The sequence below is a fragment of the Protopterus annectens genome, chromosome 8.part0, assembly GCF_019279795.1.
Source record: "Protopterus annectens isolate FY-2018-M chromosome 8.part0, PAN1.0, whole genome shotgun sequence".
Classification (NCBI taxonomy): Eukaryota; Metazoa; Chordata; order Ceratodontiformes; family Protopteridae; genus Protopterus; species Protopterus annectens.
Window position 1 is genome coordinate 562,806,025 of NC_056741.1, and position 15,106 is coordinate 562,821,130.

The 15,106-nt window shown below is 43.3% G+C and overlaps 1 protein-coding gene across 1 annotated transcript in view; it reads left to right on the forward strand.

The window, feature by feature from the left end:
* RPIA (ribose 5-phosphate isomerase A) overlaps window positions 1–15,106 on the forward strand; it is a 427,914-nt gene that overhangs the window by 165,035 nt on the left and 247,773 nt on the right. The gene's annotated exons all lie outside the window — the stretch shown is intronic.

The window sequence follows — 15,106 nt, forward strand, 5'->3', positions numbered from 1 at the left end:
ATGTCTGCTCGCAAATCTTGATATTTTATGAGTTTGTGCCTCTCTCTATGCAGGACACTGTAGTCACTGGGTGCAGCGATTTCAGTGATCAATGCTACTTTTGTCTTCTTTTTTTGGACCACTATATCTGGTTTTCTAGCATCTATCTTTTGAACAGTTGGTAATGGATAATCCCATTTGATTTAGACATTTTCTGTGATGCTTCGTGGCTCATGTTGCCAGTGTTTTTGAGCCACTTCAATACCATAATGTTTGCACAGTCCTCAGTAGAACAGTCTCGCCACATTACTATACCTTTCAGTATACAGTCCTTCTTGCCATTAGTATGTCGCAACAAGGTGTGCAGCTGTTTCCAATTCTATTTTACAAAACCTGCATTTGTCCATTTCTCCTACACGTTCAATGGACTTTGTAAACCAACGTGTATGTAGCTCACTAACCTGTGCCGCCAATATTAACCTATCCTCTCTTGGTTTGAACTCGCCTCTCCTTAACCATTCCTACATTCGTTCCTGATCAACATCAGGTTCTTTCCAGACGTTTTCTATACTTGCAGTTATATTTATGCATTTTCCACATTTCTAGCCTTCTCATCTGGTCTTCCACTTTATATTCTTTCTTTTGTTTTTTGGCACATACAGTTGCTGCCTGGTTTTATCCACTTGTGGTTTGATTTCCATTCCTGCTTAACGCGGATATGCTTCTGCTAGCTTAAGCAGGGAAGTCATCTTAGATTTATTCTCTTCATGTTTCAAGACTTGCACTACATTTGGGTCTTGTGAGGTCAGCAGATATGTGTAGAGTCCCACGAATGTAGATCTGTACATGTAATCCATTTCAAGGAGGCCCATCCCTCTTTCGGAATGGGGAATATAAAATCTTGGTATTAACTGATCATTTGGTGAGCATGAAGCATCCTTCTTGTTTTCCTCTGTAATCTATCCAACACGTTTTGGAGCCAGTCAGTCACCCCAAAACTGTAGTTATGACAGGAAGAACAAATCAGTTTATAGCTTGGAGTTTGTTCCTAGATGTCAACGCTGTTTTCAGGATTAATTTAAGTCTTCTAAAGTGCTCTTTACTAAGTTTTATTCACACTTGTTCATGTTTTATTGGTGAGCCTTCATTAGTTCCCAAACATTTGTACACTCCCTCTTGCTCAATTTCTTTTATCACGTCCTTGTCCTAAACTGATGACGTGAAGTTGTTCTATCTCGCCATTCATTCTTACAGATCGGTTCGGAGCCGATCCTCGGCTCCGATTCGGCCTACTACAAAGCTCAAGGTCTGCAGACAGCTTGAGGCCAAGTCCCTATCTCATGATGCACCTAGAGTTACCTCAGATCTAGTTTGCCACTGCAGTAGGTCGGAGGTTCCTCAGCAATAGCTCGGACCAGTAAAACTTTATAATTAAAAATGTTCGTATTATAACTTGTTAATTCCTCTTTAGCATAGCTTTAGTTTCATTAGTATTGTATCTCAGTATATATTCCTTGGTGTGCCATTTTCCAAAGGGCTTTCTATTTAGAGTACTTAGTGTAGTTATACAGTTACTGTGTGCTCTTGACAACTTTTGATGTTTAGAAGTGCTTAGTGTGTGTGTGTGATAAGTGACACTTTGTCACAGGATATTTATCCCTTAGCTTTTTATCAGGGCTTATTTAAATTGCTTTGAGTGTGGCTTTAGCTTATTGTTGTAGTTTCACTGATGCTGTTCATTATGGCTGACCAGGATAGGGATAAACATCCTAAGTCAGATTTCAAAAAATGTCCAAAACGTGGACAGAAAATGTCTGTAACTGATAACCATGTTAACTGTATTTACTGTTTGGGAGCTTTACACCTTCATGAAAGTTGCTCCATTTGTCATTTCTTCTCTTCTAGGGTCCTTCAGGAGAGAAAGAGAAAGTTAATTGACAGAGGGTTACTCGAACCATCTTTTCAAGAAGCCTTGAGTGGCCAGGACAGGTATAGCAAATCCTCAAAGTCTTAAGGCTTCTACTTCGGAAGTTAAAAAAAAAACAAAGGAAACCTTCAATGTCGGCTCCACAGCCCTCGGAGCCGAGCGTTTTGTCTTTTTGGATCTGGTCCCCAGTCCTGGAGCTGGTATCTGAGGTACTTAAATCGCCGATCCTTCAATCAGTGCCCCAGTCCATCCATTCATCTCGGTCTTCATTTAGCCTTTCCTATTTGGATGTGGATCTTGTGGTGTAGATGCTGTTACAGGCACGGGCGTTTGCAAAAATTTTATCTGCTCTGACCCAGGTGGTTTCGGAACTGAAGACTGTATTATTTTCTACTTCACTTCCTCCTCCAAGCCATGCTGGTTCTTCGGAGCCGGAGGAGTTGGACTTGTTGATTGTTGAGCCTTCAGAGCCGACGCTTGTTCCAGTGTTATCGGTTCCGTTTACTCTGACTTCCTCAGCTCCGATTGAGGAGTCTAGGAGCCGACACACTCTGGTCTGGTCCGGGGAGGATAGTCGGACTGACTTGCTTCCGACTTTGATTCTCAGGGCTGCGGCTCGGATGAGCTCTGCTGCTAGCTTTGGTTCGGAGCCTTCTGCCCCAGTGCTGAGGGGATTGATGGTTTCCTCGGATCCAGCGGTCCCTTCTCATCAGAGCTGGAGTACCTTCGAAGCCATGATGATAGTTATGTCTCCTAAGACATCTACATCTTCAGGTCAGACTACCTCCTCCCCAAAAGCGCCTGTGTCCACTTCTGCTTCACAGATCCTTTCTAAGTGTAGAGACCCAGAGCCTCAGGAAGCCCCATTGGGTGACCCCTGCTCTTCTGAGATCTCACCAGAAGTTCCCACTGATGAGGTTCCCAGGAAGAGAATCTGTAAGAGGAAGCACTTAGACTCCCCGCAGGAGTCTTTCACATCTGATACCGACTTGGATGAATCAGAAGGTTCCCCATGGTCCCCCTCTGAGGATATCTCATTTGCTGCGGTCCTAGAAATCCTTGGGCAGAGGGGTGACTGGCAGACCACCAACCCTACTGAAGAAGAGTCTGTTCTCCTGAAGGCTTTCGGGTCTCAACCCTCCATATCTTGGATGTCTCCGCCCTTTGATGAGCTCATGGAGCTGGTCTCACGAAGGGCGTGGGAGTCTCCAGACACCATGGAGCCTGTCACTAGGAGGCCTAATAAATTTATTTCTGCCCCCCCCCCCCCCCAAGAAAAGTCCTTTCTCACCAAGGGAGTGCCAGTTGATGCCATGGTGGTGGCGGCGGCAACCACCAAAAAGGATTTTGGAAACTTCTTCCTCTACTTATCCTCCTAACAGAACTTGGATCATGGATAGATAAGGGAAGCGCACGTACAGTTCAGCAACTTTTGCACTTCGTTCGCTCAACTATCTTACCCACTTTACGAAGAGATCTCCTGAAAGAACTTGGAGATGCTCTTCAGGGTACAGTAGCTGTAGGAGCTTCAGATAAAGTTGCCTGTCAGCTTGCTACCCTCAACTCCATAGTGAACTCGTCAATGTGCCTCATTTCATATGCAACTGATGGGAGTGAGTAGGGCAGCGAGTACAAGAATTGCTCTTACGAGACACTCCTGAATGTGCTTGTGTTCTTTCGCAGAGCCCTGTGTCATCCTTTGTCAACACCCCTTTTGATGGCTCATCCCTTTTCAGGCCCAAAGTTAAGGAAATTTTGACCAGGTGTGAACAGGAAGGAAAGACTCTGTCTGCTGTTGGAGTCCGCTTTTCCACTCCTACCAGCCCCTACCCCAAGGGTCAGAGGGGTGGGAAGATGTGGTTCCATAAAGCCCAAGGAGCCTTTCACGACACACATGGTGAACCCCCCTCCAGGGACAGAGAAAGGGGCAATAATGGAAGATGCCACCCTTGCGGCAGAGGGGGTCTGTAGAACCAGGGCAACAGAGATCAGTTCTTTGGGAAGCCCTACCAGCGCTCCTGAAAGGAGGCCCGACTGTCCTATTGTGGAGACAGTTGGGGGTCGCTTATCTTTGCATCCAGATGCCTGGCTCAAAATAAGAAACGACAACTGGGTGCAAAGTTGTGCAGCGGTTAACGTTGTCACCTCACAGCGAGAGGTTCTCCGGTTCGATTCTCGGCTGGGGTGCCTTCTGTGTGGAGTTTGCATGTTCTCCCTGTGTTCGCATGGGTTTCCTCCGGGTACTCCGGTTTCCTCCCACATTACAAAGACATGCATCTGGAGCATTTCTCCCCGGGGCCTCCGCTGAAAACAGGCTCTGTGGAACCTAGTCGGACTTTCCCGGTCAACAAATGTTAATAAAAATAAAATAAAAATAAGTATCATTTCCAGAGGATATGTCATTCCTTTCGCCACACCTCCTCCATTGACAACAAAAATCCCAGTCGTTCCACCCAGTTACAGAGAACAGGCAACAGTAGAGGTCCAAACGCTGCTAAGAAAACGTCATCCAACCAGTCCCAGCAGACCAGATAGGATCTGGAACTTACTCAAGATTATTTTTAGTTCCAAAAAAGACAGGGGACTGGAGACCTATTTTGGACCTCAACAGACTAAACAAATTGGTCAAGAAAGAGAAGTTCCAGATGGTCACGCTTCAGTCGATACTTCCCTTTTTAGGGAAAGAGAATTGAATGTGCTTGATGGTAGGCATCCTGGAGATTTATCACATAAAAATGGCCAGACCATCCAGGGAGCATCTGCGCTTCCGGCTGGGAGCCAATCATTGCCAGTTTTGAGCCCTGCTCTTTGGTCTCACTACAGCTCCCAGAGTGTTCACCAAATGTATGGCACTGGTCACGCTCACCTGAGATGTTTAGGATTCCAGGTGTTTCCGTACCTAGACGATTGGCTCCTTACCGCCACCACAAGGCATCAGCTCATACAAGCCACGGGCACTACTCTTACACTCTGCAGTCATTTGGGCAGTACAATAAACTCAGAAAAATCTGCCTTGTCGCCATCGCAACATACCATTTTTATCGGAGCAGAATTGGACACCACCACCACCACTTTGAGGCTTCCAGCAGAAAGAGTCTTACTACTCCATCAGCAGGTCTACAATATCATATCCAAAAACAAGGCTCCAGCATCAGAAGTACTGAAATTGTTAGGTGTGATGGCAGCTGCACTATTAGCCATACCGTTGGGTCGCATGCACATGCGGATTCTGCAATGGCTATTGTTCACTCAGTGGTCTTAATAAGAGCTCCCAATGTCTCATCTTTTAATGATTACAGATGCATGCAGAAAGGATCTTCAGTGGTGGTTGACCTCTCTTCATATAATGATAGGTCGTCCTTTTGTTATTCCCCCACCAGCGGCCATAGTGACCACGGATGCTTCCCTGATGGCGTGTGGGGGGAGCATTTTCAGGGAAGAACAGCCCAAGGCACATGGACCGAACAAGGGACACATCTGCATATCAATGTCCTAGAGATGAGAACAGTACTTTTAGCGTTGCAGTACTTCCAGGACTCTCTTCCTCTGGGAACAATTGCAGTTCAGATGGACAGCATATCAGTGGTCTGGTACTTGAACAAACAAGGAGGAACCAGGTCCTACCCCCTTTGTCGTGAGGCCCTAAGATTATGGCAATGGGCTACATTCGCCCAGCACTTTCTGTTAGTAATGCACATCCCAGGGAAATCCAGTGTGATAGCGGACAAGCTGAGCAGAGCAATTTTGTTGCCTCACGAGTGGTCCCTCAAAAAAGAAATGGCAGGTAGAATTTTCCGCAGGTGGGGCCAGCCTTGCTGCAACCTTTTTGCCAACCACATGAACACGAAATACAGAAGCTACTTTGCCCTGATTCCCCTTCCAGGGGAAGCCCCAAGGGACACACTTGTACATGACTGGCCTCCGGGTCTCCTCTATGCATTCCCACCAATTCCCTTGATACCCAAAGTACTACAGAAAGCAAAAGCCCTGGGAAGGACCATCATTCTAATAGCCCCTCATTGGCCTCGTCATATTTGGTTCTCCTTCCTTCGACTTTATCAGTTGGAGGACCCTTGGATTCTGGGCACAGTTCCAGATCTTCTGATGCACTCGTCAGGTGAACTTCATCCCTCTCTTCAGTCCCTGAAGTTGACAGCTTGGCTGCTCCAATTCTCAACATAGCCAGGTTCCATTACCTTTCAAATGAAATGCAGCAGATTCTAATATCGTCTCATAAATCCTCTACTAAGAAGCTATACCTTAGCAAATGGAAAAGATTTTCTATACGGGCCTCTCAAAAAAAAAACATTGATCCCTACCAAGCCTCTCTTGCCTCCATATTTGAGTTCTTGACTATGATTTTCAACAGAGGAGCTGCAGCAGAAACAGTTCGGGTTCAGCTTGCAGCTATCTCTAATTTCCACCTTGGATTTGAAGGATTGAACATAATATCGCACAAACTATCCAAAGCCTTTCTCAAGGGTCTACTTCACGTTGTCGTAAACTGACAATATCGAGTCTGATATTGTCGGCATGACAATATCGAAAGTGAAGAACATTGTGCAAGTAAATGGAAATCTCCCCTGCTTACACCATTTAGTTTTTTTTTTAATTTGTTTTTTTTACGTTGTTCGATGTTTTACTTAATCGATAAAGTTCGACCTTTATTGATTCGCTTAAGTAAACTTTCAATAACATGATATAGACGCTTTCTCAAAGGGACCTTTCATCTCAGACCACCTGTGAAATACCCTTATACCCCATGGAATCTAAATTTTATGCTTTCACGCATTATTCTCTCTCCATTTGAGCCAGTGTCCTCATGCGATTTGAAATATTGGTCATGGAAGACTATATTTTTAGTAGCTATCACTTCTGCCTGCAAAATGTCAGAGAGCTTCAAGCCTTGTCCATAAAGCCTCCTTATCTAATTTTTCATGCTGACAGAGTCTCACTACGAACTAATCCCTCATTTTTGCCCAAAGTTTGTACTGAAACTAACCTTAAGCAAATTATTGATTTGCCAGTGTTCTTCCCCAAACACATAGACAGCTCATATTTTACTTGGATAGAACAAAAGAGTTCAGGAAATCAGAACAGCTTTTCGTTTCCTTTTCAGATTCCAGAAAAGGTATGCCAGTGGCAAAACCAACTCTTAAGTGGTTGTCAGATTGTATCACATTTGCTTATTCAGCTGCTAATATGCCCTTGCATCACAAAATAACTACCAGAGCAGTGTCTACATCCTCTGCTTTTTCTGCTAGACTTCCTATAGACAACATTTGTGTAGCAGCCACTTGGCCAAGACCCTCATACCTTTATCACTCATTACAAAGTGGACGGGGCCTCCAGGGACAGGGCTTCTTTTGGGTCTACTGTCCTGAAAAACATACTCCCGTGAGCCACCCGAGAAAGATGGTGCTTGGGACGCTATCCATCTGTAAGAATGAACGGTGAGATAGAACAACTTCACATAAAGAAGTTATGTACTCAACATAACGTTCCATGTGAATTGTTCATCTCGCCTTCATTCTTAGTTCCCACCCTCCTACCCCCTCCAGGGTTTTTCAAGGACCAAGATGCTAGATTCTTCCTGGTTGCTCAATCCTTCTATGGCTTTCTCTTAAGAGTGATAGAATGACACATGGTATTATATGCAGCAAAGAAGATCTGAGGTAACTCTAGGTGCATCATGGGATAGGGACTTGGCCTTGAGCTGTCTGAAGACCTCGAGGTTTGTAGTAGGCCGACTAGAGCCGAGGATTGGCTCCAAACCCATCTGTAAGAATGAAGACGAGATGAACAACTCGCATGGAATGTTATGGTAAGTACAAAACTTCTTTTTTTCTTGGTGCTGCAGTTTTATTGCTTTAAAGGTTGGTTTTGCACACTTATCAAGACCAAATTGTATCATCTGAAAAAATTTTGACAACTTGCAGTTGTACTTTCAGTTTCTCATCTGATGAGCTATACAGTTTCAAATCATTGACAGAGAAGATAAGTCTTTACACTTTGTTGTTTTCTAGGAGTCAAATTATAGCCATGGCCTAAGCTGTTAAGTAGACAGATTAATGGGTTTAGGGCCAGGCAGAATAACAGTGGTGACAGAGTTTCACCCTGGAATATCCCCCTTTGAATTTTTATTCATGGAATAATAATTTGTCCTTTATCATGGCTTAATTGCAAAGTGGTCAGCCACTGTTTCATGGTCACTGTAATGTAGTTGATCAGTGTAGGGTGTATCTTGTACATTTTTAAGCACTCTTTTATCCATGAATGTGGGATAATATAGGTTCATAGGTTTATACTAGGCTATCTGCCCCAAGGCATTTATAAGCCTAGCCCGAATTTTTGTGGCTTACGCCACCCCTTATATGAAAAAATACTATACCCATTAGTTTGTTGTGCCTCTGTCCAGCAGTGACACAGAGATGATTCCCGGGGTAAACCTACGATCTCCCATCCACAGGTCAAGATTTCTCTTGAACAGAGCCAGCGAGGTGCTCTGCCTCACATGGACCGGGACTCTATTCCACAGCATAGGGAGTCTCTGAGTGATAAATCTATCCCTCCAGCACGTCATATTTATATCCGTGCTAAGGTTTAAGTCACTTGCTCTAGTGGTTTTGGTGGATTTGGATTTTTTGAGGTGGAGCATGTCCATTAATTCTGGGTTGGACATGGCCTTGTATGTCAGGCACATGTCACCTCTGAGCAGACGGTATGCGACTGAATAGAGCTGGAGTTTCTTCAATCTGGCAGCATATGACAGATTTTGGAGTCCCTTTATCCTTTTGGTGAGAAACTTTTGGGGTCTCTCCAATTGCTGCAGATGTCGGGCTAGATACATCCCGAATGGGGCATTGTACTCAATCATTGGTCTGATAAGTGAAGAGTACAGGGGAACAATGACCTCACTAGATCTGGATGTGAATGCCTTCATGATCAGGTGGGCAATGTAGAAGGTCTTTCTAACCACTTTAGCAACGTGAGTGTCAAAAGAAAGGCCACTGTCAACCTGGGTCCCCAGGTCCCTGATAACCTCTTCTGTGCTTAGTGGATTGCCACCTATATGGTAGCTTGGGGTTACCTTGTTTTTCCCAAAGGGTATGACTATACATTTTTTGGCGTTTAACTTCAGGCCATGGCTCTGGCACCAGCTATCTGTTTCCGTGAGTCCCTTCTGAAGGATATCCGTGTCCGATGCACTTTCCACTATGGCCCAGTTTGCAGTCGCCTGCAAACTTTGTCAGCCAAAGTCCTCCCATGTTGGCCTGTACTTCTGAGAAGTAGATGCCGAACAATAGGGGCCAAGGACCGAGCCCTGTGGGACACCACTTGTGACCGGCTTGGAGTCTGACATAGCGCCAGCAACTCTAACCCTGTGGGTTCTGTCCTTAAGCCAGTTTGCAACCCATCTTGTGACATATGGGTTTACATTTAAGCTGGTAAGTTTTTCTACAATACCCGAGTGGGGTATTGTGTCAAAGCCTTTGCAAGGTCAAGGTAGGCTGTATGGACTGCCTTTCCCTCATCAATGGCCTTGGTGACTGTTTCAAGAAGTCGACCAAGTTCAAAAGGCATGATCTTCCCTTGACGGCCAAACTGGGTCGGGTCCAATGTCTGCAAGTCCCTATATCTTTGTTTATGAGCTCCATTATGATCCTCTCCATAGCTTTGCAGACTAGACTTGTTAAGCTTATGGGGTAATTACCAGGGTCTGTAGAGGCACCGCCTTTGTGGAGTTGGACCACAGTTGCCGTACGCCACTCCTTGGGCACGTATCCTGTGGTAAGGCTGAGATTAAACAGCTGCCTTATGTGCGGGTTTAATTCCTCATTTAGCTCGTGTAGCACACAGCCGGGGACACCATCCGGTCCCATTGATGCTGTGTTTTTAGCTTTAGAGAGAGCAGCTTTCACCTGCGCATTTGAGATGTCTGGGAGGCTGCACTCCGCTGGGATAGTTATCTCACCTTTAGGGGGAGAGAGGGGGGTGAAGTTTGCACTGAACCTGTCTGCCAGTATGTTGGCAATGTCTGTGGGTTCAGTGATTTTTGTATCATTTTGGACTAATTCTGAGCATATCTGGGAGTTTCCACCCAGGTTCCTAACATAGCTGAAAAAGGCCTTATGATTGTCCTTTGAATCCATGGCAATTTTTCTCTCAAAATTGGCCTTAGTTGATTTTATGAGTGCTCGTATTTTTTTACTAATAATGATCAGGGGTGACTTCCCTTTTATGGATTTTGTTCTATCATGTAATAGCTTTCTCCTCTTATTGTAAAGTTTGTTAATGGCTGGAGTCCACCAAGACTGGACGTTTGCCCTTTGTGGAAAGAGTCTTGGTTTTATTTGGGATTGCCTGATCCATGCAGTCCTGGAGGTGTTCATAGAAGGCATTTGTAAGGGCTTCCGCAGCTTGGGTTGTGGTTTCCACTGTCTCAGGGGCCTTGAAGGATACCACACCAGTCTTGAGTAGTGTGAAGTTTGCTTTAGAGAAGTTCTTCACTGTGGTCTTTTTTGTTTGGGGTGGGGGCGGGATGTGGATTTCCAGTGAGATTAGTTTATGATCAGATCTCACCAATGAGGGATATACTTCCGGTGTAGAGCATTTTGTCCCCATGTTTGTGATAATGAGATCTAGTATATTTTCTTTTCTCGTGGGAACAGTGACTAGCTGTTCCATGGCATTTGAATTTATGAACTCCAGGAACCGTTTGGCTAGAAAGTTAGGGCTTGAGTAATGTTCCCAGTCTATATTCGGGTAGTTGAAGTCACCCAATATGATGGTGCTGGAGGTACATTTATACCCTCCAGTGTCTTCAGGAAGGCTGTGTGGGGTTCCTGAGTTTGAGAGGGTGGCCTGTAGCATGCTACAATTTGTAGAGCAGTTTTGCCTATGGTTAGTTGCACCTGGATGGCTTCCGAAGCTTCGTGCGTTGCCACCAACCTGGAGGTGTGGGTATCCTTTATGAATATGGATACACCCCCTCCTTTTGTGGTGTGGTCCAGGTTTTGGGGCCGGAATGCATGATAGGAGGTAAAACCTAATAGTGCCGGGGTGCTCTCAGGAGCCTTGAACCAGGTTTCAGTTACAGCACAGACATCAATGTTCTCCACACTGAGAAGGGCCTCGAGTGCATGCATTTTGAGATTTAGACTTCTGGCATTGAGCAGCATTACCCTCAGTTTCTTTCCATTTTTGTTTTCTAGGGTGGTAGGTTTAGAATTTGAGCCTTGCCTAAAAAAGGCACTATAGGGGTGGCAAGAGCCTTAGCCAATATCCGGAATCCCAGGGGTGACAGGTGCAAGCCGTCCCTTGCGAAGCAGCGTGGCTTGTCAAGCATGTCATCCCAGGCAGACAGACACTGGATCCCCTTTGAATGACACCAGACATTAAGCCAATTGTTAAAGCTGATCATCTTGTCTCTATATTTTGGCATCATTCTTGGTGAAGGAAGGATACTGCTCAGGGTTAGGGTCATACCTGCCTGGGCTACCTAATCAGAGAGCTCCTCTATGTCTCTTTTCATGTAGTCCAGGAGGTGCGTCTCAGGTCGTTCACACCAGCATGGACAATGACTGTGTCATATTTGTACTTGCCGTGGAGTGACCAGTGCTTGTGTTATGTGGCGGATTCTAGCGCCCGATAGGCAGCTTACTGTGACCCTCTCCTTGTTCAGCCTGGTGAGTGGGACGTCAGTGTGTCTGACTATGGAGTCTCCTATGACAAGTATGTTTGGTGTTGTATTTGGCCTTAAGGGCTGTGACTGCTTTGCACACTGCTTTTGTGGTTTATGTGTTGCTTGTGGGGTGTCTTGAGGTAGCAGTTGTTTGGGTTTCTGCTTTGGAGGCCTCTGCTGTTTAGGTAAATTTTTACTCAGAGCCTCCGAGTATGTCTTTGTGTGTTTATGTGTTTGATGCTTTTTCATAGTCAATCCATGCAATACTTAAATTCTTCCCCTTTTTTACAGTTCTCCACTATGACTTTATTTAACAGCAAATAATATTTGTTCCATATGACTTTCTTTTATTGCTCTTCTGTTCTTGTGCCATAATTGATTTTTCTTCTAAATGACTATAGACTCTGTTGGCATCAATTCTAGTGTATAGTTTATACGTTTGTCAGAAGGCAAGTTAATTGGTCTGTAATTTTTAGGGTAGCTTGCAGGTTCACTCTTAAGTTGGAGCATTGTTTCTCCTGTTAGCCAGGTTGGTGTCTGTTTGGGGTGCACATATAAATAGTTCTTACTCATGGCTAAATCTTCATGCAAAGATGTTAATACTTTTAACCAGACGTTAGGTACTGCATCAGAGCCTGGGGTTTTCCAATTTGAGGCTGCACCATATTAACTGTCTTTTTCTTTCCCATGTCCATATTTCTTCAGACTTCTCCTGATCTTCCTGTTTCGCCTTAGTTTGGGGACTTGTTCCATCATGCTGTGATGTAACCTGCGTTAGGCATTCTACATCAAATCCTTTACTTTACAGGCACTCCATAATTTCAACTTCTATTTTTTTTTAACTTCTACTTTACTAATCTGCTTTTCTACATTCCCTCTTTGTGATATTTTTTTATTGTGAAATTTCCCATGTCTGGATGCCTTTGTCTGTATTTCTCTTCGAATATCTTTGGTGGGGTTGCCTTCTTCATTTTGATTAATTTGGCTTTCACCTTTGCATAAATATTGTACCATATCAAATCTCTTTCTTTCCCATGTCCATATTTCTTTTTTTTTTAACTTTTCAAAAATATATAGGTTTTGTTGTGTATATTTTTGTACTTCCTCAGATGCTTCTTTTTCCAAACAGATCAAAGTTTCTTGGTCTGTGTACTGTTTTTTTAAAAATCTGTTGTATTAATGACCACAATTTTTTATTTGAAGCTTCTGACGGTTTTTCTTGCGGAAGTATTTTTCTTTCCTCTAATTTATCTGTTAATCTTTTTGTATAGCTGTTGTCTGAAAATTCGGAGCTTTTTGCATAATAGTAACAATACATAGTTTCTTTCTTGTCCTCAATAGTCCACTCTGTTGTCTTTATGGCTCCTCTTTGGCGTATCATGTGCCTGAGTTGATTGTATCCTAGTTAATGAAAAAGATCCCATGGCACTTTTTGAAAAGACTTGGAGATATTCCCTGGTGCTGTGGCCAAATTTCCTGTAGTCAGTGTAAAGACCACCTTGTGTCTCCCCTAAAAGGAGGCCATTGGCCAAGTTGGACTAGCCTGGTCAGTAAAGTGTAAATAAAAATAAATTATGTGCAGCAAAGAAATCCAGTAGGCTGTTTGCTACTGGTTATTTTGAGAGATGTGCTTTTAATGAAATTTATTAAAATAGATGTTCCCTAATATCTTTTAGTCTCAGTGACATATTACAGTAAGATACATGATTTGTGTGGTTGTTAAAGCTCTTATTTTGTTGTGCATAGTTATATTTGTTTCTTTTGGTGTATAGTCAGTAGTTCATGCATAGTAGGCTAGTCTTTGAGTCCTTGTTTCTTTTTTATTTGGTTGAACTTTTTTTACAATACTTGCCTCTGTTCACTCATGTTCACATCCTTTCCACGACAGCTTAGTCAGATAGTTGTAGTTTCTGTTTTAACTTATTTTTGTAGAACTTTCCCATCTCCCCTACTTTTTTATCATTCATATTTTATCACATTTTACACTTTTTTATTCTGAACATTATTTGCAACGTTATTTGCCTAGATCTTAATACCATATTATATCAGCAAAAGCAAAAATCTTTGGTTCTTTGTATACCTTCCAAGTCAAGTTTTGCAAGTATTTTAGGCTTCTGTTGATAATGTAATTTATTGTACAGACAGTAAAAATTGTTGAGTTTCAGGGTACCCATCTTTTTAAAAGAGTGGGAGAGTTTCCTCCGTGCCCTATCCAGGTTTCTTCTATCTATAAAAATATTGTTTCTAGTGTCCCTGACAATGTTGTGGCACCAATGTCTGCTAAAAGCATGCAAGTCTGCAGATATTTCTCAAAGAAGTTTGCTTGCTTTTATCATACCTAATATTGGTAATTCTTATGCAGCCTTTTTAAAGCAATGACACTGTATCCAACATACTGCCTATACGCTTTTTGTGCAGATTCTATATGAATGCCAAATTTTGTTCACCGGTTAGAGGTGAACAGTTTGCTTTCTATTATTCCCAGTTTTAAAAGTCAGTGCAAGGTATTTGTTAACTGAATAGTATATGAATCTAGGAAAAATTTGAAGAACAGAAAAAAAATGCATACAAGAGATATGAATACTTACAGAACAAATGGAGAAGTCACATAATGACATTCTAGTTGTGTTGTAAGATTTACTGGTTACAAGCAAAGGATTACAAGAATTGAAAAAAAGACACTTAATTGACCATCCCCCATGTTTTATACTTTCTTCCTGTGACTTTTTTGACTGTTTACCACTGATGAGGCATTCACAGTGGCAGTCTGTGATACTGGTATTGGCCAAATGTCTCCAGTAATCAAAAGCTCCAGTGTTAAAGCATTGATATTTACCCCTTTGGGAGAGATATTGGAAGGAGGGGAGCACTGGAAACAAACATGGAAATGTTTTTTTTTTTTTTTGTTTCCGAGATTAGTGACTGCAAACAAACTGCTGCAAGGGTAGTCTTAATTTGACACACTATGTATCCAGATATTTTTTATCTAATCTGGCACTCAGCTTGTATTCTTCCTCTTCACAAAGTAGGCAAAACATCAGCATCTCAAACTTCCACCCTATTGCTCTGCTTTCACCAATCTCCAAAATCCTAGAAAAGTGCATCCACCTCCAACTTATGCCTTTCCTGACCCAAAACCATCTTCTTACTCCTACCCAGCATGGCTTCCGCCCAGGCCATAGCACCATCCCAGCATGGCTTCCTCCCAGGCCATAGCACCATAACCACTCTTCTCTTTCTTAGAAACTGTCAATCAAGCGCAAGGTTCAGGACACTTAGTTTCTACTGTTTTGCTCGATCTGTCTAAAGCTTTCGATACCGTTTCCCGCAAACATCTTCTCTATCATCTATCAAGCCTCCATCTCTCAGCAAACACTTTATCCTGGTTCTGTAGTTACCTGTCAGACAGATCACAGGCAGTAAAATGGAATAACTCCATCTCTTCCTTCTTACCTACCCCAGCTTGTGTACCACAGGGATCCATCCTTGGACCTATGCTTTTTAACATCTTCATC